At 34.9% G+C, this 26,790-nt stretch overlaps 1 non-coding gene across 1 annotated transcript; it reads right to left on the reverse strand.

The window, feature by feature from the left end:
* Positions 1–6,179: 6,179 nt before the first annotated feature.
* Positions 6,180–6,286, reverse strand: LOC116633360. Its single transcript, XR_004299649.1, has one exon. It is a non-coding gene; the product is annotated as a U6 spliceosomal RNA (small nuclear RNA).
* Positions 6,287–26,790: the final 20,504 nt, after the last annotated feature.

The raw sequence follows: 26,790 nt of genomic DNA on the forward strand, positions 1-26,790 counted from the left end.
AGGGATCTGTACTTAGGAGGGAGTCTGAAAAAGGGTATGGTTAGTGCACTTAAGACGGTTATAAATGGTTTTCATTTGATGAAGGCCATCATCATGGATCTAAACCTCACTAGAAGAAAATGAAATATTTTAGGTTTTAATCATGAGTGACATGATCTGCTTTACATTTTGAGCAGTAACTCTGGCAATGAACCCTTTCTAGGTTGAGAATTAGGGTATAGTATAAATATGGGCAGAGGGCCAAATAATAAGTGCATTTCATCTCTAGAGAACAAGAATATGCTCTTATTATTCTCCTGCTCACCCCTAGTACTCACTAACACATTCCTTTAAAAGTATGTATTTTGAAATCAACTCATATCTCATGGACATATCCCAAATCCTAAATATTTACTAAACCACTCTAGCTCTATAGGAGGTTTTTTTCTGTGCTCATCTATTATACCTATTATAGGGCTTGTTTCTGCTACTACTCATTTATTTGATATTTTTGTATTGGCTTCGAAGAAGTTTACTCAATAACTAGGTTCCTGTGTTTGTTGTACAAAACCACTTTACCCTGAGTATGGCAAGGAAGAAGTCAGAGGCTTGTGGCTGTCTGGCAAGTGGCTTTATTCTTTTTTTAATTTCTGCACTTTTGCATAAAAAATAAACAGACCCAGGAAGAGGGGGAGGGTCCTCAAAGAGAATGATGGCTCATCTTGGACCTGTGAAATCTGACAAAGTGAATTGAAGTAGAAAAATGGAAATATGTTAGTTGCTATGCAGGTTAATATTGTAGTACTCTTAAAAGTCCTGGAAAAGTTTTCTTTGTTATATAGAAGTTCAGCAAGACTTTGGGTTTTTTTTCTTTTTAAGAAGAATTAATAATATTTTTACTTCTGTGTCTACAAACTCACCCAGCTCTAGCTAGTTTATTATTTAGATGTAGACCTTGATTTTTTTTTTTTTTTTTTTTTTTGCCACCAGTCTGCCCAATTTTTTTCAGAATAGTTTGGGATGAGAAAAAAATGTCACCAATAAGAACAAATATATATGTTATAGACTCTGTCCCAGGAAACTCTGGTGCTATTTGGCTGTTTAATATGTCAATATTATTAGATGATAATGATACAGTAGAATAGGTTATATTACAAAATACTAATTGTTTATGCCACATTTTTTTAATCAAGTAAATTTATTTTAGAAATGTTGGAAAATTAGGTTGTCTGGTGGCTCAGTCGGTTAAGTATCCGACTCTTGATTTTGGCTCAGGTCATGATTTCACCTCAGGTCCTGAGGTAGAGCCTGGCGTTGGGCTCTGAGCTCAGTGGGGAGTCTGTTTCTTTCTTTCTCTCTCTCTCCCTCCCTCTGCCACTCCCCCCCCCCACACTCTTTCTCTCCCTCTCCTGCTCTCTCAAATAAATAAATCTAAAAAAAAAAAAATGTTGGGACATTCATAATATAAAAACATTATCAATTTATTCCTTCCTCTTTGGCAACACGTTTTGTATAAATCATGCCTGTCTTGGTTTTATGTATTCATGTGTCTTGCAAAGTAGAATTTTATTTCACTTACCAATATTGTAGTCATTTTCTCATATTGTAAAAAAAAAAAATCTTAAAAGTATATTTTTATGGATACAAATTATTCTATAATAATGGATGCTCTCATTTGAAAAACTTTATAGCATAGAGTTATGAACCTGAGCTCCAGAGCTGGATACCTGAGCTTTCATCACTACTTCACCACTATTGACATGTGAACCTGAACAAGTTCCTTAAAGCCTCTCACTGTCTCAGTTTCCACATATGAAAACTAGGGATTAAAACAATACCTCCTCCATAAGGTTGTTCTTATAATTATATGGTTTTATATACGTAGAGCAATTTAAACAATGCCTGGATATGACACATACTATATAAATACTACATACCATTATTTTTTAAATCCCATATTAATAGCCATTTGGATTATTTCCAACTTTATGGACTTTTGAATAACAATATGTTTAACAAATTTGAATATAAATCTCTCAAAGAACATCACAGCCAAATGATATGTCATTCTGATATATACTGCAAAATCTCCTTGCAGAAAAGTTACAAAACTTACACAAGCAGCTTGGAAGAGACTGCTTACTAAGCATTAAGATGTCTCATAATTATGTAAAATACATTTAATTGGTAGAAAAATTAGATATTTGTTTTAATCACAATCTATATTTTCATTTTAAAAATTGCCTAGTTATATCACTCCTTTTTGAATTTTTCTTTTAGACATTGTTTTGATAGTTTTAATAATGATGATATTAAATTTATTACAAAAATCATCCAGTGTTTTTTGTTTATATTTGAATGTCATGAGTGGAAATTATCTGCCTAATTTATACTTTTAGCTTGTGAACACTTTTTAATATTGTTTTCCTGATTTTATATGTTTTCCTGACATATATGTGATCATCATATTATTTTAGTTTCTTCATGTCTTTTGTTTTAGACCATGTCTTGAAAGTACTTTGTTTCAGGTTTGATCTGTCTTCTAATAGTGAAATTTAACTCATTCATATTTATTGCTTTAGTTAACATATTTTTGAATCTGTCTTTTTTTTTTGTCTCGATGTTATGTGCTTTACTGTTTATTCCTGTCCTCTTAAATTTGCTAAATGCCTGCCTTTCCCTACCCCTCCTTCTTCTCTGTGTAAGAAATAACACCCATTAGTATAATAGTTATTATTAGTTACATCTATTTTTATCTAATTTCAAAGCCCATACTGAAACCCTATCAGGTCTTCTGGTTCAAAATGGTTTTTGGCTAAAGAGTTTAGTGGAATTTCTTTAGTTTCCCACTAAAATATGTATAAAAACTGGAAACAATCCTTGCCAGACAAAAGGATTCTAGAATATTTGAGGAATGTTAACTACCCATAGGTATGATCTTCCTGCCACAGGTGTAACTCAGGAACCAGATTGCTAGAGGAGGGGAGCTGGAAAGCTTTGCATCTCCTTCCATGTCTGACTGACACAGAAGTTCAAACCCTGAACCACTGAGAAAATTAGATACAGCTCCTCATAGAAAATGGAGGAAAACATGATAGACATAAGCAGAGAGAATGTTGCTCCTGTAGAAGAGAAAGAGCAGATAATAAAGAAATTATCATTTACAATAAAAAAAACAACTTATCCAACAGAACAGAAATACTGCAGGGACTCAGACTGGTAGCAGTAGGGCTGTCACAGTTCCAGGCCCAAAGAGTTTGATTCCCAGAAATTGAAGGAGGGAATGTTGGAGAGACCACAGGCATGTACAACTTTATGATGTTCTTGACAAATTTTTGCTGTAGGAGTATAAGAGTTGTCAATACTAACAATTACTGGACTTGAAACTGTTCATTCTCAAGTATAAAAATGCCTTGAAAAAACCATATTCCCAATTTATCCAGAAGGAAACAGCAAATATTTTGATTACATTTTAAGCCTCTTAGCTTGAAATGTGTTCACTTGAAAAAATATGTATTCTCGCTTCAAAGAGATGGAAACAGAACAGTTTAAAAGTGAGTAAGTTAGCAAGGACTAGAGCTCTAAATTTGAGGCTGTATATCAATTGGCATAGGTGCAAAAAATCTACTTGGAGGGCTTTGTTAACTTGGCATTTCCAGTTGATATAATATGCACAATATCAATGTGTACCACTAAGACCAATCAGGGTTGTGTAAGATCATCAAGTGTTGTGCAGTTGATCTTTTTTGGGGAAAACTGGAAGAGGGAGCCACCTCTCCTGAAACCTGTGAATTTTCATGACTTCATGCAGCAAGTACATATCTCATATGGTTAATCCCCAGGGTTTTTCGTTAATGATAATCATCTTCAAATCTTCTCGTACTGGTTTGCTAAATATGAATCTTCTAAGGAAAAATGGATGATAGTGATTGTGATGAAGTTGGTAATAAAGCCCACCATTTAATGAGATATTTATGTACCTAGTTTTGTGATAAGTTATATATACTGCAAAATTAAACCTCATAATAATGATATTAATATTTCCATTTCATGGAAGGTGAAGAAAATGCTTGTAAGAGAATGTAAGTAATCCCCAGTGACATGGTTATAAGGAAATATAATTGGGAGTAAACACAACTACTTGACTCCAAACACCAGGATCTCTACCTCTTAGTTATAATGACCCTTGGTACTATGCATATCATGTAGTTGGTGCCACATGTTTGTACTCTGTAAGGTTTGGTTATATTCCAAAGAGGAGAGTGCTTGTTGGCAGAAATGTGCCACCTCCAATTCTCCGGGAAGACATTTTTACTAAGGTACATCTCCAGTCTATTGCTATTATGAGCTAGGTCTTTCACAAAAAAAATGTAGAGTTCCTTCCATTGTGTTTCCCTACACAAAGTATAATTGTATTTCACTTCTGTTTCACTGAATCATAGCCTATTTTTTTTAAAGCCCTTAAGGAAGACTGGAATGTTTCTAATGATCAGCTGTTAGGAAAAATTAGTTTTCTATTAATGAGATATTATTTATATTTAAGTGCTAGGATTCAGCTCATTTACTAGAGTGTAAACCTGTTTGCCAATGTTCCCCTCCCCCATCTTCTTTCTAGTCTTTACACTGATATCAGTCACACTGTGCTGTATATGTGTCTTCTTAATGAAACATGATGATTGGACCACATGAGTTAAAAATAAAACTATTTAGGGGCACCTGAGTGACTCAGTCTGACTCTTGGTTTCGGTTCAGGTCATGGTCTCATGGGTCATGAGATCGAGACCAGGTCAGGTTCCATGCTCAGTGGGGGGTCTGCTAGAGATTCTCTCCCTCTGCCCCTCCCCCCACTTGCAAGCATTTGTACTCTCTCTCTCTCTCTCTCAAATAAATAAATCTTTAAAAAAATAAAACTAGAGTGAATTATTTTTATTTTAGTAGGAAAGCCTGAAAAATTATTCTGTAATTCAAGAAAATATACCTACAATGAGTATTTGGGGCCCCAAAGAGGGATGTCAAAAGGGGCCATTTGAAGCAAAAGAATAATCCCTATTTATATATTTGTCTTAAATTCTACCTTCTTCTAAGATTTATAACTTCATATGCTTTCTACCTATTTAAACATTAGCAGAGACAAACCAAGAATAAATCTGTGCACAAACTTCCTTATGTCCAATTTTGGCCATTAGAAACAATATCATGATGCTTCTGGCTTTTCTGAAAACATCTCTGGCAAAGATTTAGAGGATGTTGCCTCTCTTACAGTAATCATACTAAGGCCCAGGACTTTAATTGTGTTGTTGTATCTTAAATTGATTAGTATCTTTGGGTTGAGCAAGGATAACCAAATTCATAAGAGATTACAAAGTAAACTAGAATTCCATTATATTAATAGATCTGTCAAAAGCACTGTAATAATTTCCTGGCTGACCAATACGTTTTCTTTCCTCTGAGAAAACTACTTGATTAACTACTACATAATAAAATTATTGTTTATTGAGCATCGTTTTAGATAAGAGAGAGTTAGTTAGGTAATCTTGATGACTAAAATCCTGAAAAGCTGATGCATCTATCTCTACCATTAAGTACTATGTTCTTTTCCTAGGACTGTTATGAAAATATTACCACAAACTGGGTGGCTTAAAATAATAGGAATGCAGGGGCGCCTGGGTGGCTCAGTCGTCAAGTGTCTGCCTTCAGCTCGGGTCATGATCCCAGGGTCCTGGGATTGAGCCCCGCATCGGGCTCCCTGCTCAGCAGGAAGCCTGCTTCTCCCTCTCCCACTCCCCCTGCTTGTGTTCCCTCTCTCGCTCTCTCTCTCTCTGTCAAATAAAAAAAAAAAAAAAAAAAAGGAATGCATTCTCTAACAGCTCTGGAGGAGAGAAGTCTGAAATCAAGGTGTTAACAGGGCTACGCTCCCTCTGGAGTCTTCCTTCCTTGTCTCTACCAGCTTCTGAAGGCTATGGGCATCGAGTGGCTTCCTTGGCTTGTGGCCACATCACTCCTACCTCTGCTTCTATATTCACATCACTTTCTCCCGTGTTCCTGACTTCTCTTTTATGTCTTACAAGGACACTTATTATTGGATTTAGGTCCTATCAGAGTAATTCAGGATAATCTCATCTCAAGATTCTTAATTATATCTGCAAAGACCTTTTATTTCAAAGTCATATTCACAGTTTTCAGGGGCATAAACATTTAAAAAAAATACTGAATACTTCATGAATTTGTATGTCATCCTTGTCACAGAGGCAAGCAAGTCTTCTCTATATCATTCCAGTTTTAATATATGTGCTGCCAAAGTGAGCACCATAAACATTATTCTTTGAGGTCACCATTCAGCCCACTACTATCATCTACTTGAGAACTAGAGTATCAAATTGCCATTCATCAAGGTGCTCTCTGCCTTAGCAGTCAACATATCGAGGGTACATAGACCATGGGCACCTTATTTTTCTTTGATTTCTTCCTTTCTTGATTTTAGGTAGAATCTCCCCCTTTTATTAGCTCACTTGATATATTTTAGAAATTGACAGAGACATAGTGTAAAAGAAAGTAAGTGGTATGAGATAAGTTTTTAGGGATAGAGACTAGGTAAAAAAGCATCTTGGAGGCCAGAGGAAAAATGTGAAATTTATTAAAAATGCAGTGGAGTACTTATAACTAGTGAAAGCTATGTATGTTTTTGCCCACACTGAATTACGGGTATCTTCATATGTATCTCCATGTATGTAAATGTCCAGGTTCAAGAATACTATTTCTTGTCTAGATGTAACACTGGAACTTTCAATACTGGGCAAATTGAGAATACCTCCCACGGGAGCTGATGCAAATAAGAAGATACATTTATATTGCTGTTCCTATGTCTTAGAATTCAGTTTTTCCATTCATCTTGCTAAGGTGCTAACTGAAGTTAGTTAAAGGATGAATAAGTGGTCCCTGTTGCAGAGACAGAGTGAGGAAACTGTGTTAGCATTTCCATTTTTGCTACTGTTCTTTTTACTTCTGAACCTCATATATTCTGCATTCTGTGTTGTGGACCCCAGAAGGTACTAAAGCACCTTTCCCCTTCCTCCTCCTAATTTCTACTCATTTATACACATTTTTGTTGTTGTTTTTGTTAAGCCATCATTCTTTCCTCCTTTGTTAGTCTTCTCCCAAACGTACTATGACCAGTACAATCCACCCTCCTTTACTTAAGCAGCTTCTAGAATCCCATTCCATCCCCCCACTAGTCAGTGATAAATTAAAACAGAACAATGTCTTACATCTGTACCAGCCTTTTATTTCTCTGTCTAAATACCTAAATATTCATGTTCTTGAACTTCTCTTTCACTCACCACTTCACAAAATATACTGATTTCGGTGTTCATATATAATGTTAAGAGTTTATTTTATGTTACTGTTAAATGTTTGCACAGTTGTCTGAATTGAGCCCTCCATCTGTCCACACAAATGAACAGACATTCCACATTATGTCAATGGGTTGTTTCTAATGACATATGCACTCAGATGGAATGTGAAAATGAGGCTGCAGAAAGATTGACCCATATGTGCAAAGAGAAAGAACATTTATGTTAATACTCATGATCTGACTATTAGAAGCATATACTGATCAATCCACTGTAAGGTATCAGGAGTTTTATAGGAAGTCAAAGATGCAACCTCTGACATTTGGAAATTTACAGAATAAATAAATGCACAGCACCAGAAATAAGAAACCACACAGAAGAAATTGGAGAGATCTGAACATGTGTTGAGATCAAGATGCATGAATTATCCACGCAAGAGGGATCTGAAGAGTTTTTAGATGTCACTATGTGTGTGTGATGATGGTTGGAGGGGAGGGGTTGCAGAAACTTGGCTCCAACACTAATAACTGTATATCCCTGAGTTTCCTATTTTTCAGCTGTAAAATGGGGATGCTAATGTTTTCTCTTTCCAGGACTATTAAATGAATTTATATATGCAAAATATCTGGCATATGGTTGCTTACATGTTAAGTCTCTGCCATCTGCCCACCCTCAAATGGGAAGTAGACTTGATGTTAATATTACAAATTCAGCATCACAAGATATCTGTCTTGAAGATGACTATATCGAGGTGGCTATAGAAGACATAGTTAAAAGAATGACGACCATCTAACAATTTAGGGAGATGTCCATGCATATAGAAATTTTACTAGTTTATTTTTTTAATAAAAAATTTATTGACATCAATAGAACAACATACCCAAGTAAATATATTCAAATTTAACTTTGCAATGTCTTCATAAATAAACTTTTAAAAATATTTCAGTTTTTTAGGGGATGGTGCCATTGAAGGGGTTCTTTCTTTTGTTAATGTTTCTTTAAAAAAATTTAAACCAGTGATATTTTTGCATATAATATTTATCAAGTTAAGTGCAGATATCAGGAAAACATATGGCATGCTGGTGACTAGACACTGTGTGATGAAATTTGTATCCTTTATGGATATATGATCATATAAAAATAGGATTTTATGCATTTATTTTAGATTAATTAAGCTTGCTGATCACATAATAATACTGAAATTATAAGGTCATTATACCTGAGGCATATTATATCTTTTCTTAAGTTAAAGAATACAATATCTTGGGGAATAAGGATATGAGATTGTGTGGAGAGAATGAGAGGTATAAAAGAGCATTATGTGAGTAAAGACAAAACAAATTGGAACTTTTCTGTATGAACTAACTAAAAGAAATAGAAATGTATTTGTATTGCATTTAGATTAAGATGAAGCCATAGCTGCATTATTACAGTGTTTCTCCTGCTTAACAACCCATTAGTAGCCTTTGAGAGGTCAGAAAATTTTGTTGTTCCAGGAAATGAAATCCTACTCTATCATCTGTAAAGTGTTCTCGGTTATTGTTACAAATCTCTAAACCAAACCCTGAAGGAGTGAAGCCATAGCCTTTGTGACCAGCAAGCCATCTGTCATAGAATGGTGAGCACAGTGAGTTTGAGAGTCGAAAGTATGAATCCAGATTTCTTGTCTATCACTTAATTATTGCCATCTCAAGCAATCATTTGTCTATTTTAAGCCTCAGATTTTTCAGCTCTAAAATCGGGATGATATATTAAAATTGTATCTCAAAGCATGAGGATCAAATAGCATCAGATTTTGGTATTAAACCTAGCTATTCATTTATTCAAAACAAGTAACTTTTCTCCTCCCTGTATCAGCTCTAGTCTAAACTCCACAAAAATGAGCTCAGGCTCAAACACTTATGTATATAGTCGTTGGTCCATTTGTACATAGATGGTCTATATGGCACCTTCAGTGTGAAATCAACCATGGAAATACTTCTGATATATCATACTGGAACTTCAGCAACATCACTGTCCATGGTTAGAGTGATATTTACCTTGATCACTGCCTACTTGTATTGTGCTAAACTGTGCAGAGATCTCATAATTTTGAATTTCTACAAAGAGGAGTATTACTTCATTCACTTTAGATTAACATAAATTTATTATAACAAAAGCAGGGTCTAATAATGTTTACCTGAAGTGGTTCAGAGGAATGACTGATGGGGAGAACACTTTTCCAAATTCAAAATGTCTTGCATGTGTTTCACAATGTTATAAAAGTAACTTTCCAAGGAGTCATGGCCCCAAATGCATCCCTTCCCTGAAAATCAGTACACTATGAATAATGATGATATGTTATACCCTTTAGTTGTGTTGGGGTAGAAAATAGTTAAGGAACCATTAATTTAAAAAGCATCCTTTTTTTCATAAAAAATAACTTTATCACTTGTTATGTAGCTTCCTATAGCATGGCTTCTCCATTCCTTGATTTTTATTTTGTATAAGTGATATTTTTTACACCCTACTACAATCACCCACTCACAGGGATTCTATTCTAAGTTGCACCAGACCTTCAACGCCTACAAAAATCTGTTTCAAACACTCTTTTGGTATTTTCTCTTACTCCTCCAGCTCACTTACTGCCCACTTGTACCCTAACCTCATCAAGACTACAATCCATGAACTCTAAGACTTCTATCATGTCTTTTCTCCCCAGGTCTCCATATCCTTACTCAGGCCAGAGTCCATATTTTAATATTAGATAAACTTGAATGTACCTACTTTGAATAAAATAAATAAATTGAATATTTAACCTTTTCTTTTCTCTCTCTCCTCCAAGAAGTTCTTGCTTGACAACCTTATGTTACAACCACATAAAGCATCAGAACATTGCTGGAAAGTTGTTTTCCACCCCCTAGAAATCCTATTTCGCATCTGTACTGCCTTGTGCCAGCAATCGTGTGTCATGACTCCTTTGTGGTTTCTTTTAGTGTTCCCTGTGAGGTAAATATCTCTAGTTTTTTTTTTTTTTTTTTATGATTGAATATAACTTCCTATTGCTTGTTTTTAAAATTCTTTTAGCAGAATGCATCTTCTTTTTTCTATTTTTTGGATAAGATGCATAAATATCTCTTCGTTGTTGAAGCTCAATAGCTCAAGTAGTATAAACTTGGTATTGGTGTTGAAGACTTTTGCATCAAATTTTTAACACATGAGATGCTCTTTGATATGATGATTAAAACCTTCCTTCATTTCAAAAAAATTCCATATCTGATGTATTCCGGTTTTGTTTGGTTTTCTGTTTCATGACACCAATTATTCTTATATTGGATCATTTTGGAAATTTTTCTATTTCTAATAGGCTGCATTCACATCCTTGAATCTACTTATAACTTTAATCTGCTTTCACTACTTTTAAGAGTTAATAATACATAGGGGCGCCTGGGTGGCTCAGTCGTTAAGCGTCTGCCTTCGGCTCAGGTCATGGTCCCAGGGTCCTGGGATCGAGCCCCGCATCGGGCTCCCTGCTCAGCGGGAAGCCTGCTTGTCCCTCTCCCACTCCCCCTGCTTGTGTTCCCTCTCTCGCTGTTTCTCTCTCTGTTGAAAAAATAAATAAAAAATCTTTAAAAAAAAAAGAGTTAATAATACATAAATTGATTTTTAGGTCCATTTATTCTGTTTCTTATTATTTATAACTTACATGTTAGTATTATAATGATGCTATTTGTCTTTAAAAACTGTCCTTTGTTTTCAAATCTCCCTTTTTATCTCATTTTTTCTTAACTATAGTTTAAGCTCTTGTTTTGTGAAATTCATATTCTTATTAGCTAGTTATAAAGCATGAAATGATCAAGAGGATTTGCGTCCTGTTGCTTGTGTTATAATTTTTCTAGAATGGTTCTTTTTGTTTTTTCTTCTTTCCTTCCAATACATCAGGATCTGATGCTATAATTCACAGAAAATAAGAGAACTAGCCTCTGACCAGTAGGAATAGAGTCATGATTAGTCAGTCAATGAAAATATGTCAGAAAAGGGAGGTTTGAACAAAGATGCAAAATGAGAGTCTGCTATTTTTTGTGTTGTGGCCACTCTTGTGTGAGGGAAATGGAGGATTCAGCAGAAAAATCCAGTTGAAATGATACTCTCTCCTCTGAAAGATTTTTTTTTTTTTAATTTCTCTCTACCTGGAAGGTGATATATAACATTTTTTCTGCGAGGATTGGTGAGGCTATGGATCATTTCTCCAACTCTGTGTTTAACTGTTTGGCTTTCATTTAGTCTTGTTAGCAAGGGACATTATGAGAATTGTCAGAATTTTGTCAACCCTTCAGTAAAGAGTTCTGTGAAATTGCTCTTTGCTATATTTGTATGTACTGTTATTTTTTTTGGTCATCATCTTTAAGTATAGTGCAGGAGATTGTGCTCCTTTTCTCAATTGGTTGCTGACGTAGCTTTTTCTGTCCCTATTCTTAACAGACATAAGGGTAGGACGTGATCCATGGAATTTCTATCTTCTAATTCAATGGTGAAACCTTAATAATGTTGTTTATTTCCCCAATATATATAAGTATCCATATTCTCTGCCACCTTGTAGGTTGGCTGTCTCCATATGTTAAGAAGGATTGCTTATTTATCTATTTCTGCAGCCCTGACCCCTTACCTCATTAAATTGGTCCCAGCAAGTTTTGAGCACAAAGTGCTGAAAGAAAGAATGTGCCCTGAAACTACCTTTTCTGACTTTATAGTTTAATACTATTTCCAGTGTAGGCCCAGGGGCATTGCAAGAATGTGAAAGCCTACAAACCATTTAATTTAAAAATCCCCTTGAATAAAAGCCTCCAACCACTGCTTGACATTGTTAAATACTTTTCCCTAGATCTGGGTAGAGATGTCGTGGACAGAAATGAAACATGAGAGCATAATTTAAGGTTTTCTATTTTCCATAGTTTGGTTTGTACAGCAGATTTTATAGACAGAGGTTAGTTATCATAGGACACCTTTACTTACCTTGGCTTAATGAACAAATTCCATTTTTCTCTAGAGAAAATCCTGAGTGTGGTGGACAAAATGGATCTATGGCTTGCATGATAAATGGAAAGTCAAATATAAAAATGCTAACAGCTTTGGATACTATACACATTAATACTGTTCTTTAATAAGCATATTATGTGTGTATCATGGTCTATCTATGAATTGATAAATCCTGAATCATATTCAAGCCATTTAATGAAATGAACAAAATCTTCTGAAAGGACCATTTTATGATCTACTGTGGAAAATTCCTTAAAATGTGGATACTTGGGGAAACAGTTCTTAAATAGCTTATGGAGTTTTTCGAGTAAAAACATCACAATAATTACTATTAATACCTACAGCTTCTAACTAATTTATTGAGCACTTAGTATACAAAGACAATAAGGTATGTTTGATGAGATATTAATGAAACCTTGTTCTGCTCATAATTATAAACACTATTATGAAAATATTGCACTGATCATGATCTTCAAAAATATAAGAGAACCTCATAAGAAGTACCAAATAAAAATGTTATTCCTCTTGAAGTAATTACACCATATTTTTTTCTGAGGTCTTTGAAAATCTTTGACTCTTTTCTCTGCCCCCATCTCCCCCCAACTTCTGGAAATTATCTTTTATCATATCCTTTTTATTTATAAAAAAATACTAAGTGTTTTACTTTTAATATTAAGACAACATAAATGCAAAGTGTAGTTTTAGTTAAACTCTCCTCTCCATTTAGGCTCTCTCCTCTCTCTTTCCCTCCCTCTCTGTTTATTAACGATTTAAGGCCAACTGACAGAACAAATTAACAAAAACTCCTTTTGTATCAATCAGTACTTTGTTTTATTTTGGTAAATTTTAAATCATTTTAGTAGCAAAATTATTATTGAGTAGGGAATAAAGACTATAAATGCTTCAAGTTTTATACCTGCTCCAGGTATAGAATTGATTGTTCTTTGTTGAAAGATGTTTACAAAATTAAAATGGTCTGAAAGTCTAAAAAATCCATCTAGCTTTCCTTATTACCTACTCTTACAAGACAATACGATTGAATTGATGTTGGTTACAAGACAATAATTACATTTTTATAATTTTTTGTGAGAAGTCATTGCACTTGTAGATTTTGAAAACCCATGGAATAATTTAATTGCAGGGAGCTTTTTGGATTAGGTTTCTAGAAAGAACTTAGGTAAAAGAATAGGAAAAGGTTTTCCTAAGTTGATGGGGTGTTACACCTAAATTCAGATATTGCTTTTGTAATTTAATGGAAATAATTTTTTTTTTTTTAAGATTTTATTTATTTATTTGAGACAGAGAGAATGAGAGAGACAGAGCACATGAGAGGGGGGAGGGTCAGAGGGAGAAGCAGGCTCCCTGCCGAGCAGGGAGCCCGATGCGGGACTCGATCCAGGGACTCCAGGATCATGACCTGAGCCGAAGGCAGTCGCTTAACCAACTGAGCCACCCAGGCGCCCTGGAAATAATTTTTTAAGTGAGATTTCAGAACATATATTTAGGACTGTCACCACTTAGTAAAATCTAAGAATTATGTACTTTGGCTATTCTAATGAACAAACTTCCTTCAGTTGGACTTACAGAACTTTCTGATGTAATATTTTATCCTCAGGGAATACTGGTTCAGTGAGACTCCGTTTTCCTGATTATTATTTGGTCTGTAGTATTCTGGACCTACTCATCGCTTCTTTCTCTTTTTGGAGAGGCAATGCATGCATTTCAGCCCTACCTCTAACCACATGGACAGCAACTAAAATAAGCTCTATGTGTTTGTTTTGTTTTTGCTTTTCATGTTCATAGTCAAATGTTTTTTGATAATAAGGAAGGCACTTTCCTTCATAGTTTATCAAAGGTCTTTATTATACCTAGTCTCTTTGTCCTCTTTTCCTAATGTCATAAAAATTAATATGCACACAAACCCTCTATATTTCACTCGTTCTCTGTGTATTTTGGAGAAGTTCTTTTGGAGACTCAGTTACAATAAATTAAAATGGTATCACAAAAGTTCCAGACTCTAAAAGGTACTCTGATTTAATTTAATTAGATGAATTATTTAAGAAGAATATCCTTTGATGTACTAATGCTGCTTCTGGAAATTCCTGTGCTAAATCTGGTAGCAGAAGCATCTTTGTAACTTCTAAATTTCAAAAAAAAAAAAAAAAGAGAAAAAGAAAAGAAACCTACACAAAATCAAACATCACAACACTCCTTAAATTAAACATTAAATCTATGCATTTCCATAATTAGATAGACCAAAACAAGACAAAATGTACAACTGCTTTGGCTTCACAAGAAATAATAATTATAATAACAATGACTCACGTTTATTTTATTCTTTATGTTTAACAAAATCCTTTAAAGAAAATCTTGTGTTTGATGTTGGAAAAACTCTGTGAGATTGGCATTATTAAATCCCAAGTTGACAAATGAGGATATTGAGCCTAAGGAAGAGCAAGTGATCTAAGTTCATAGAGAGAAGCCTGATAGGCTGATCTAAATAGGAGTAGTCAGTGTTTCCAGAAACTCAAAGTTGCTGCTTAATTTATTGATGTTTTCCATAAACACAAGGTATTAGTTCTAGGAATTGATGCCACTTTTGAAAATATTATTATATGTTAATTTAAACATTCCTGTGACAGGAAGCATGCTTAGATGTTCCCCATGATTTCTACGCCCCGCCCTGGGATGTACAGCCTAGGTAAGCTTCTTCAGTGAGGGCAGAACCTGTGCACATGATGAGATAGTATTTTCATGTGATGTTATATGGCAGAGAGAAGATCATCCTGGTGCAGCCTGGCCTAATCACATGAACCCTTTAAGTAGAGAGCTTTTACTGGCTGGTTGCAGAGGAAGGAGTCAGAAATACATTTCTGCTTGCCTAATGGAAAGTAGACATCCATGCTGTGAACTGTCTATGGACCGACCCATTTGGTAAGGAATCGTGGGCAGCCTGTAGGAGATGAGAATGGTCTCTGACTATAGCTAGCAAGAAAACAGTGACCTCAGTCATTCAAGGGCAAGGAGAAGAATTCTACCAATGAGGGATCTTGGAAAAGGCTCCAAGCCTCACATGTTTGCTGGTTTATATCTTCATTACAGTCTAATGAGACCCTGAGCAGATGATCCAGCTAACCCATACCCAGACTCCTGATGCAGAAACCTTGAGATAATTAATTTGTGTTGCTTTAAGTTGCTGAGTCTGTGGCAATTTATTAGGCAGCCACAGAAAACTAATATAGTCATCTTTCCTGATGACATTGGTATGCATATCAAGAGTGGCCTCATTTCCAAGTGACTACAGGGTTCAGTTGAAAGCTAAAAAGTAAGAATCAAGAAAATATTAAACTGGATGGAGACTGTGTTTATTCTTTTTTTCCAGTTTTACTGTCATAGGGCCCTTTTTTAAGGACAGATTTTCTGAAATTATACAAATAATTCTAAGGATCTTGGTCTAACAATTACTTCAACATTGATATGTAGAGCATCACCTGTACTCTTTCTGTTACAAGTTCCCAAAATAATTTTCTTCCTCTTAATTTTTTTTTCTGTAGGTATTCCTGTTATGCTCCTTCTTCAGTAAAGATTGATAATTGGTCACTTTTACTTTCTATATCAGGTGGAATGATCCCCTCCTGTTTCTGGTATACACAATACTTTGGTTCTTTCTTGTTATGTGTAATAGCCCTTCAGCATTTCCATAATGTACAGACAAATGGGAGTATAAATGGTATCAGCCTAAAGTAGCTCTGAGAACAGGAGTCATGGGATCAGCACTTTCTCAAAGTCATGCTGTGAATTTCAATACTGAGGTTATGCAGGATGCTGAACTGATGGAAACCTCTTGGGCCTCACAGAATTGGAACTCAGGAGAGCTGCAAGGCTTTTGCAGAGATTTTGTCCATTTAGAATAATGCCAACTTCTGCTATCTTCTCCTAGACTTGATAAATTGTAGACTGGGTTGGTAGCTTGGTTTCACATATGGAGCCAACTCTGCTTAAGTGGTAATGGTAGCTAGTTGCTCTCTGATGAGAAGGATTCTGAGGCTAAAATCTGCTTCTGTGTGAATGCATGTGGTGATTGACTAATGATGTCTGCAATGGTTATGGCATAGAAAACTGTTCCCACCCACATGAATTATCCTGAAATAACTATTCACCCATAAAATTAATTGAATATATATGTAATTGAGGGGAGAATTCTCATGTTTCAGCTTTATGTTCTTTATTATCTAAACGTATCTGAGTCACTGCATACTTGTTCTTCCTTAGGCAACTATAAACAGCCATACAGTTTCCTCATTATATGTCATCCTAAGATTTATTCAGACATTTGAGAAAATTATAAATTACAAAATAGCTTCCCACACTAAAATGGATATTTTATTTTTCCCAGTTTGGTAACCCTTTGTATCTTGTAATGTCTTGGATACTGCAGAAAGTGTTCTCTTTATCTTTAAATACTTTATTTATATGACAATATCTGGGAGTCTACATCTGAAGATTGGTGCCTAGGGAATCAAAACGTAATTACCATCCATCATCATGTGCAACTCTCCACTCCACTTCTACTCTGTATGGTTAGGAACTGTATAGAAACATCTAAATGACAGCATTTACTTTACTTTTCTACATTACGGAAAAGGACTAATTTCAAAGCTATTTACTTTTCTTCTATTCATAGATTGGGAGTGGGGGTTTGATGCTAATTTAATAGGTATCTGGGCTGTGAAATTCTTCTAACATCCTCATGTTTCCTGGAGAAAATAAAAAATGGAAGTTAATTATGCTACTTTCACAAAAGGCAGTTGATGAAACCTGTAGGGTTGATAGTCTGTGTGGGGCCGGCAGGCTAAGGCACCTCTTAGCCTGCACTGCCCAGCATCATTAACATCAGAATAGCAGTGGGGAGTCTGGGATTTTGGTGATGGATTTTACTCTTATCCAAGATAACTATGACCAAGAATAACAAACTTAACTAGGAGCCTAGGTAGCAGAAAATACTTTATCCTATACCTACACTTTGGGACCTCATGTCCTCTTCTTCTGGTCTCAACAACATGTTATGAAAATAAAAAGAAAAAAAAAGGTAGCCATGGTTCTAATGTACAATGTGAGATTCCACTATAAGACTTCAGCCTAAATACATCCATGGTTCTCATAGGCAGGGATAAGATCATTATATCACATAGACAGACACAAAGAGCCTGAGGTATTAATGGAGAGAAATAGCTACTTATATTCTATGATTTGACAGAGCACAGGAAGATCCTCTTCTAAAAGATACCAACTTGACTGATTACCAATCCACCACTGTAGTGTTTGGATCATAAAAACAATCTAAAATCCAATGTGTTTTTTTGTACTATCTTAGCTTTATATCTAAATAGAATTCTATCCATTGTAATTTTATAAATATCCCTACAATTAATCTGCCCCCACTCTCTAAGCACTCACCATCTCTGGCATTGATTATTTTCACAAATTTTTTAACTGATCTATTCATATTGATAATAATGGTTAGCATTTATTCAATACTTATTATTTGCCAGCCTCCATGCTAAGTCATTTGCATGTGTTATACCATTTAATTATGAGAGCAACCCCATGAAGTAGGTAACATTTTTACCCCCATCTATAAATGGGAAAAATGAAGGTCTCATAGCCAGTCAAGCAGAGAAGCTGAGATAGATACTAATCTCTACCCACTCTAGTTCAATTTCAGTAAGAGTCACAACTCAGAAGTTGGTAGGGGCCAGCAGGAAACAGAAGTGCCTGATAAAAGCAGCCCAAAGATGTTTGTGTTGTGTTTTAAAATATAGCACTGACCAAACAATTCCCTAAGGGATAATGGCCACTACGTATCAATTTCTGGCATTTTATCTAGGTAATAATCAGTATAATATTATTAAAACAAAGTTAACCATGTATTTCTTCTGAAACCCTCACTGGGCTTTGCACCATTTTTGAGATTAAATATGTAGGCAGTTGCCTTTCACAAAAATCCCTCCCAATGTGATCCTGAGTTATCTCATATCTCCTACCCACTTGGCAAGAGAGCCTGTCATCCAACCACAATAAGCATCTTGACTCTCCCTGATTAACTCTTTCCTTTAATACTCTTGTGTCTCTCCAATTTCTGTTCCCTCTACCTAAAGTACACTTCTTTATCCCCAGCTGGATGATCCCTATTCATCCTTCAAGATGCAAATCACAGATCACCTGAACTTTATAACTATTTCCAACTCATATTAAAAACACCGTGTGCAATTATTGCTGACACAGTATGGTGAGTGTCATTCTAGCAGTACAGATAATATTGCTAGGCAAGTATAGACCTTCTGTGTCTGCCCTGAGAGGAAGCATTGTTTGAAGCAGTTTTATCTACAGAATTTTATCTGAAGAAGTATTTGAAGAATAAATAATTGTGATTTACAATCAACCTGTCTTAGATTATCTGTTTGAAAAAAGAACATTTTGTTTCCCTAGAAACTCAGTAGATTAATCTATCTTTAGTACAATGAGCATCTTCATTTATTCATCTCTACAGTATGGCTTTTGTGGCTTTGAGGACTACCATGTATATTTTTTCTTAACTTTTATATATAAATTGAGTTGAAAATGAAACTTTATCTAAAAATGTGAAAAATAGTATGATCTCTGTTTGTGTTCTATTTTCTCATCAGTTTGTTGAACAAAATGACATATTACATTTTTCCTTTATAGTTAGAATAAAGTGCTGACCTTTCGTATTTGGCTTAGAGAGTTCTGTACAAATATAGTCATCACTCTAATGTAAATCACAGTATATGGCATACATTAGAAAATCAATTATTTCTGGAAAAACTCAGAACCCTGATTATATTAAGACTAACTGCCAACTTAGAGAAAATTCATCTACTAGTCACACATACATATTGAAATGGATTTTGTAACAATAGAGATTTGAAGCTAAACTTATACATCAGCCAATATTTGCTCTGATACTTTGTTTCATTTTTGTGTGCAGTTCTGCCCTCCCACCCACACCTGCCCCACTGGGAGAATGAGGAGGCATAGGGATGAGGGGATAAAACAGAGGAAAAAGCTAAGGTGATAGACATTAGTATATTGTCTGTCATCTATCTATATGAGCTGCCTTTTTGAACAAACATATTTCAAGAGATTTAATCATAGAGCCACCATATTTTTTTCTTTCATGGGCCTTAAATCTACTTGGAGTGAAATATTTTTTCCTCTGCCCCTTGGATAAAAATACGGATGGTCATCTAACTTTCCTTCATGCTTTCTTAAATATTATTATCTAATTTTCCATTTTGAAGTAATTTCAGTTTATAAAATCTCAGCAATACTTTACAAAACATGAATATTTCCCAGGTCACTTTAGAGGAGTTTGGGTTTAGTAACCTTTTAAAATGACCAATTTTGTAATTATGAAAACATGGACTATGACTTAGGTTAAATGACCCTGCTAATCTCAGACATGGTATAATTTGGAAGTCTGTAGGCTCAAAGAGGAAGACAACTGGACTCTTCTTCCTCCATTAAGCACCTCTACTCCTCTAGCCCTATCTTATTAACTGTAGTTTCTGACTCTTCAGACTTGGATTATAGGAGAGGAAAGCCCTTATTTTTCTGACTGACACATGAAGGTTCAATTCTGGTGCTCTCTGATAGCGGCAGGTGTCTCAGATATTTAAAGTTTACTTTGCCCTAAGCGTCTTCATGGATTTTTCAGAGGGCCAATCATTTCTCTCCCTATTATTGTATGTCCTTGCCTTATAAATTCTTGGTTGATAAGGAAGGGAGGTCAGTTCTTATGAGTTTTTACCCTTGGGTCAGTCAGTCCCTAGACATCCAGCTGTGTTTTCAATGTCATTCTATTGAATCTGTTCAGCCCTCCCAGAGCCCTTTTGGACAGGCTCCAGGACTGCCTCTCTTTGGATCTGTCTCACAAATGGCTCTCCTCTTGTCCAGGTAGGACCTACATATAAAATACAGGATAATCTGTTAAACTTGAATTTCAGAAAAGCAAGAAATACTTTTACAAGTATGTCCTAAATGTCATATGTGACATATTAAACACATATTCTTTATCTGAAAAGCAAATTTTACTGGCCCCTATAAATTTATTTGCTAAGTCTGACAACCCTCAGTCTAAGATACACATTCACACGATCTTTGCCCTAACAAACTTGCAGCATAGGCCTGAGATAAATATCTTTCTATTTGTTTCACCATCAGCGTATGAGCCCTCCATCTTTCTACATTAGATTTCCTAGACAGAAGTCAGACACCAGAAAAAAAAAAAAAAAGACACAAAGATCTCCAAAGGGAACTTTTAAAGAACTTCTCTTTTTGACTTGAGGTTAAAAGAGAAGGAAAGGAAAGAAAAACAGCTGTCTCAGCACTCAGAGCACACCCCTGCTTTCTCTAATGATCTGTAATACAGACAACAAACTGCTGGTTACCAGAGGGGAGGTGGGTTGGAGGATGAGTGTAGTAGATAAAAGGGGTTAAGAGGTACAGATTTCCAGTTGTAAAATAAATAAGTCATGGAGATGAAAAGTACAGCATAGGGAATACAGTCAATAATATTGTAATAACGTTTTTGGTGACAGATGATAACTACATTTATCATGGTGAGCAGTGAGTATTGTATGGAATTGTTGAATCAATATGTTGTACACCTAAAACTAATACAATATTGTATGTTAATTATATGTCATTAAAAAAATCTAATACCCCTAATAATTTAAAAATCAAATCTCAACAATCTAATACTAATCTTCAGCCTCTGTGCTTTATTTACTTTTGATGTGAGTGAGAGTTAAGAGACACATAACTGGACTTTGAACATCTCCTTTGTAAATCCAGCATCACAATCGTTCACCTCACTTAGGAATGTTGACTGCTGTCTCGGCCCCTCAGATAAAACTTGCATTTTAATACCCCATCTCACTCACACACACACACACACACACACACACACACACACACATACACACACACATGCAAACCCATTGTTAACAGTTTTACTTACTGGTTTTAAAATATACATGTGTTATTTTCTGCTATATTTGAATGATTTTCACAGTGATTGCATATTACTTTATTATTTTAAAAATGTATAAGATAAAAATAAATTCTAAAAAATGATTAATTTATGATAAAGGAAAACAAGTTCAAACTTTGAAAAATGTTCTATTAAAGCATTTAATAATGTAATGTTAAGTAACAAAATAATAGTCTTCATAGACAATGTAATCCATGAATATATATATATAATTCCTAAATGTTTAAAATGGTTATATATACAGGGGCGCCTGGGTGGCTCAGTTGGTTAAGCGAATGCCTTCGGCTCAGGTCATGATCCTGGAGTCACGGGATCAAGTCCCGCATCAGGCTCCCTGCGCAGCAGGGTGTCTGCTTCTCCCTCTGACCCTCCCCCCTCTCATGCTCTCTATCTCATTCTCTCTCAAATAAATAAATAAAATCTTTAAAAATGGTTATATATTGACAGTGGGATAGTGAATTTGTTTTGTTTTTCTTATTTTATTTTGTAATCTTAAAAATAAGTATATATTGTTTTTATAACCAGAAAAAAGGTCAAAATTATTAATGACATGATATAGAATGAATTAAATCTCAAAATAACCAAGAATCTACTATAAATTATAGCTACATATGACTGACAATGGTGATTTGCTTTATTGAACTTAACGTTCAACACACATTACTCTTCTGAAGGGATGAATCTTGCTCTCCCTTCTTTACAAAGTTTCTATGGATAAAGGTTGTGGAAAAGTCTCAGTCTTAGAACAAATCTATATATTGGACTTCATTTTTCTTAGTTCCTTTTTCCTTTCCCAGAGTTAGTGACTTTTATCTTTTATTTAATGCAAAAGTTAATCTTTTTTTCATTTCAATCTGTAATACCTTTACTTTTTCACAAATCAAACCTACACATTCTGCTATTGAATTGGAGAAACATTACCGTGGGCAGTGCAGTTAGCTGCCTTTAATGACTCTGCAGTCATGGCAGTGATTAAAATGAATTAAAATGGGTAGAGAAAGAAGCCATTGGCCTATAATAGCTCCATCTGCACAAAATAGTCTCATTAAAACTTGTAAAACAAGTGGTTCCATTCTAGCCATTCAAATAAGAAATGAAGATATGTACATCTATCAGTAATACTCTCTAAAAATGAAGCATATTACCATTGATAATAAAACATTGATCCAAGTTCTGGGCACAGAAAGTAAGATTTTAAAAATATTCTAAATATCCCATTATAAATTATTATTGATCCTATTATCAAAGATGGCAAAATGACACTGGAATGTTATTTATTTTGTATACAACCCTAATATGAAACCTGGAAAAGATATTACAGTTTTGCTTAAAATTTAACTCTTGAATCTCCCAAGGTTTATAGTCTGGAATTTTACATGTACACCAAGCTCAATTATTTAACTTTGACTCAATCCCACTGTCATTGATTATTCAATACAAATCAAAGACAACAATGGCTGTTCTCTATAACCCAAATGTTATCATCTTTAATGATTTTTACACTGATCTCTTTGCCATCTTAGGTAGAAATTAAATCAGAGCAATTCCTTGTAGCCATGAAAAAGCATGAATGTGATGATGGTACCAGAGGCAAAAGCAATGAAGCAAGGGCAATATTTTCTGCACTTTTTTATTTCAGTTGTAGGGAAGAGACAGGTAGCATTAAGAAGTGTCCTAGTCAGAAAGAACCAGAAATGGAACAGTAAGGTCTGGCTGTATTGCTTACCACCTGCACGCCCGGGCCTGTTCATGCAACATCTGAACTTTGGTTGTTTGTTTGCTTGTTTTCTCTAAAAATGGGGGGAAAAAATAAGAACACCTACTTGACTCTATTGAGTTACAAATCTTACAAAATCTTGAAAAAACTGAGTAAACTATAAAACACTACATAAAGCATCATATTTATTATTATTATTAATTATTATTATATTTTCAGAAAAAGAGCCCTCCAGTCTTGTGGTCACATAGAGTAGGCAAAATCACGCTGGTATTTTCAATAATTGAAACTACTTATTCAATATAGTTTGAGGAGTCATCCGCAATACCTTTTCACAAATTAGAATAACCTCTTTGAAGACATATTACCAATGTCTCAAGTTCTACCAGAAGATATTTATTTCTCTAGTACCTATTTATTTCCTTGGGCCAACTATTAAAATCTCCATTTTCCTGTAAGGGCACATATGATTAGATGTTGGCAGCTGTTTACCTGAAATAAAACCTAACAGAACTCTAATCCAGATAAGTTTTAAAAATGGCGCCTGGGTGGCTCAGTCGTTAAGCGTCTGCCTTCGGCTCAGGTCATGGTCCCAGGTCCTGGGATCGAGCCCCGCACCGGGCTCCCTGCTCAGTGGGAAGCCTGCTTCTCCCTCTCCCACTCCCCCTGCTTGTGTTCCCTCTCTCGCTGTCTCTCTCTGTCAAATAAATAAATAAAATCTTTAAAAAAAAATGGGGGGGTCATGGGAATAGCATGAAGACACTGGGTGTCTGGTGATGGTAGGATAAAGGAGGACTATAACATGAGAACAAGAAAGCAACATGATGTCCAAAAAGAACACTGATGTGGCATCACTAATTGGAAGTATGAACTCGAGTAAGTCATTGAATCTCTTTCAATTTTAAATTTCCCATCTCTACAATAGGGATATGAATGTATGTTTTCAAAAAAAAAAGGGGGGGTCTTTAAATAAAGTTTCTAAAGTGCTTACAAAAACTGTTTTCTATAACATGGAACACAGCACATACTTAATAAATTTTGATTCTCCTTTCCCCAATAAAAAGTATGGGTATGTTTACTTAAGATTAACCTTTTCATGATTTTACTTGGAACCCATCCAGAAATTTCAATTATGTGAAAGCAACTTTTTGTTTTTTGGAATGGGTTTTCATAGCTAAAGTTTCCTATAACTAAGTTTCATCTACTTTAATCTTTCATAAATGTATGTATATATGATAAATTATATTGACATCACATGGATATTATTTGGAAGATGTAATTAGCATTTACAACATGGTTGAAGATTAGGGTTGATGTCTTATATACTCTGAAAGTTATTGTATCATGTAACCCCCAAATAAATCATCTGTGCAATGTAAAGTGATATCCCATATGGGAAAAAATAAATAAAAATTGTAGAGTAAGAAAGGCATAGACTCGTGTCTTATGGAAGACAGAATCTCTCCCTTACATTACTAGATATTGTTATTATGGGTCATATGTACTTGTCAAGTGTTGAAAAGTTCAGGTAACTATCTATGGCTCTTAACAAGTACCATTTATTTTTCTTCATTTTATTCTTAGTGGGGGTCATTTCATTAATTTTTCAGTGACACTGCTAAGTCCACTGGCAGCTTTTTCACTCTATATTTTGGAGTAAAATAACTTCTGAAGAAGAGTGTTTGAATTAAATCTAAAATTTTCTCAGTTGATGGAACTACTTCAATTTTCTAGCCTTTTTTTACCTGAGTATTTCTTTATCGTGCACATACTTGATTAACCCAAGAGGATTTTTGGCAATTTATCTTCCACAGCTAAACACTTCATACATACATGACCCTTGTTTGAGGGAGAATTTGTAATAACTGTAAAACCATATGGATGAAGTGCTACTTCCAGCTTGAAGTCGCCAGTTATGAGAAGAATCCTAGATACCTTTCCAGATCAGGCAACTGTGCAAGGATACACTCAATGTTCTATATTTCTCTGGGCTTTAAAGAGAACATGTATAATTCAATTAACCTAAGGAAAAAAACTCAACCCCATTTTCAAATCATACACACAGACACACACACACACACAGAAAACACACACAGTGCACACAAAAAAATTTCAATAGCTTAAAACCCACAGTCCAAACATAGCAGCTGGGATTTCAGACCCAGATTTCCTTCTAATGTTAGCACTTCGTTGTTCTAACAGCAACTGCATCCTGCCCTGACAAATTTGCTTGTTCACTCTTCCTTCAGTTGTGAGCGATAAATGAGGTAATGCCTAAGTAAAGTGCTTTCAAACCAATAACACATTATATAGCTTATGAGTTATTATTATTATTTATTGCCCATTTTTTTACAATCTAGGTCAAGTCTGATTTCTTCCACAAAGCCTTTCCTCACTAGCTGAGGTCACCACGATCGATCTTTTTTCTAATATCCCCTAGGAGATATGGTACTTCTTTTTTGCATCTTAGTATGACTCATGGCCCAAAACAGAGTGCAGGTTCAGCAAGAGGAGAGGCCAAATGTCATTTATCTCTGAGTCTCTCACAAAGTCTGGCATAAGGCCTCACATAGAGAAAGATGAATGTATATTTGTTGATAACTGTGTGCAATACCCAGATGCCAATTAAGACCTTTCAATAAACAAGTTACTCATTTACAGAGTTTATATATTCCACTTCAATACGGTCTCTCTCTCTCTCTCTCTTTTTTTTTTTTTAACTTTCAGGAAGTTTCTCATGGAAAACCAATACACAAATACCAAGAATAAAATGCACCTGCTATCTGTGTGATGTGCCAGACATGAATGCAATTTTAAAGTTCTCTTGTACCATTGCTTCAACATCTGTTCTTGTTCTAGTTACAAATTCTACCTAATATCACACAGTTTGTAACCTCATGTTTTTCTGTTCAACCCATGCTTTCCAATGCCCGTGTGTGGATTAAATTGATCAGATAGCAAACTAGCTCAAATGGAAAGAGTCTCTTAATATCATTTTATTTCAAAAAACTTTCTATCTTTTATGCATGAGCACTATTTCAAAAAAAAATCAATCCAGGCTATTTAATTCTTGCTGTTATGTTTTTCTTTTAATGAAGAACTTATGAAACTAGAAATTGTATTTCATGTTCAAGCATCCCAGAAGCCTTCTACTCTGTATTATATCCCCTCCCCTATAGGATTTCCAATCCATTTCACACTGTCACCCCCTCCTATTGCCAAACCAATAAATACTCCTTTTAAAATGCAAAAATTGATATTTAAAATAATGGAATATCTTTTGTAAATAGAACTGTGAGATTTATAGGCAAGTGAAAATCTAGTCTTGGAAACTGCTCCAAAAACTGATTTTTTTGAAGCAGGGTCATAGGAGTAGGAGGAGATAGTCCTATCCTTACATGAACATGGTAGGTGGCTTTTTCACTTCTCTCTCTAGATAATATTCAGTCTTAGTGTTAACAATTGCAGGGTACACTTTTCTAAGCAGAATAGTTAAAGAAATATCACCTGATTAAAAACAAAGCCTTCAAACAATCTTCAAGTTCACTAAATAATTTGAGATCTTTTGTTATGGATAATTTAAAAATTAATACCTTAATAAGTTCATCATAAGTTTTTAAATAAAAAATGCCAATATTTAATTCAACTTGCCC

The sequence above is a fragment of the Phoca vitulina genome, unplaced genomic scaffold, assembly GCF_004348235.1.
Source record: "Phoca vitulina isolate PV1807 unplaced genomic scaffold, GSC_HSeal_1.0 scaffold7, whole genome shotgun sequence".
Lineage (NCBI taxonomy): Eukaryota > Metazoa > Chordata > Mammalia > Carnivora > Phocidae > Phoca > Phoca vitulina.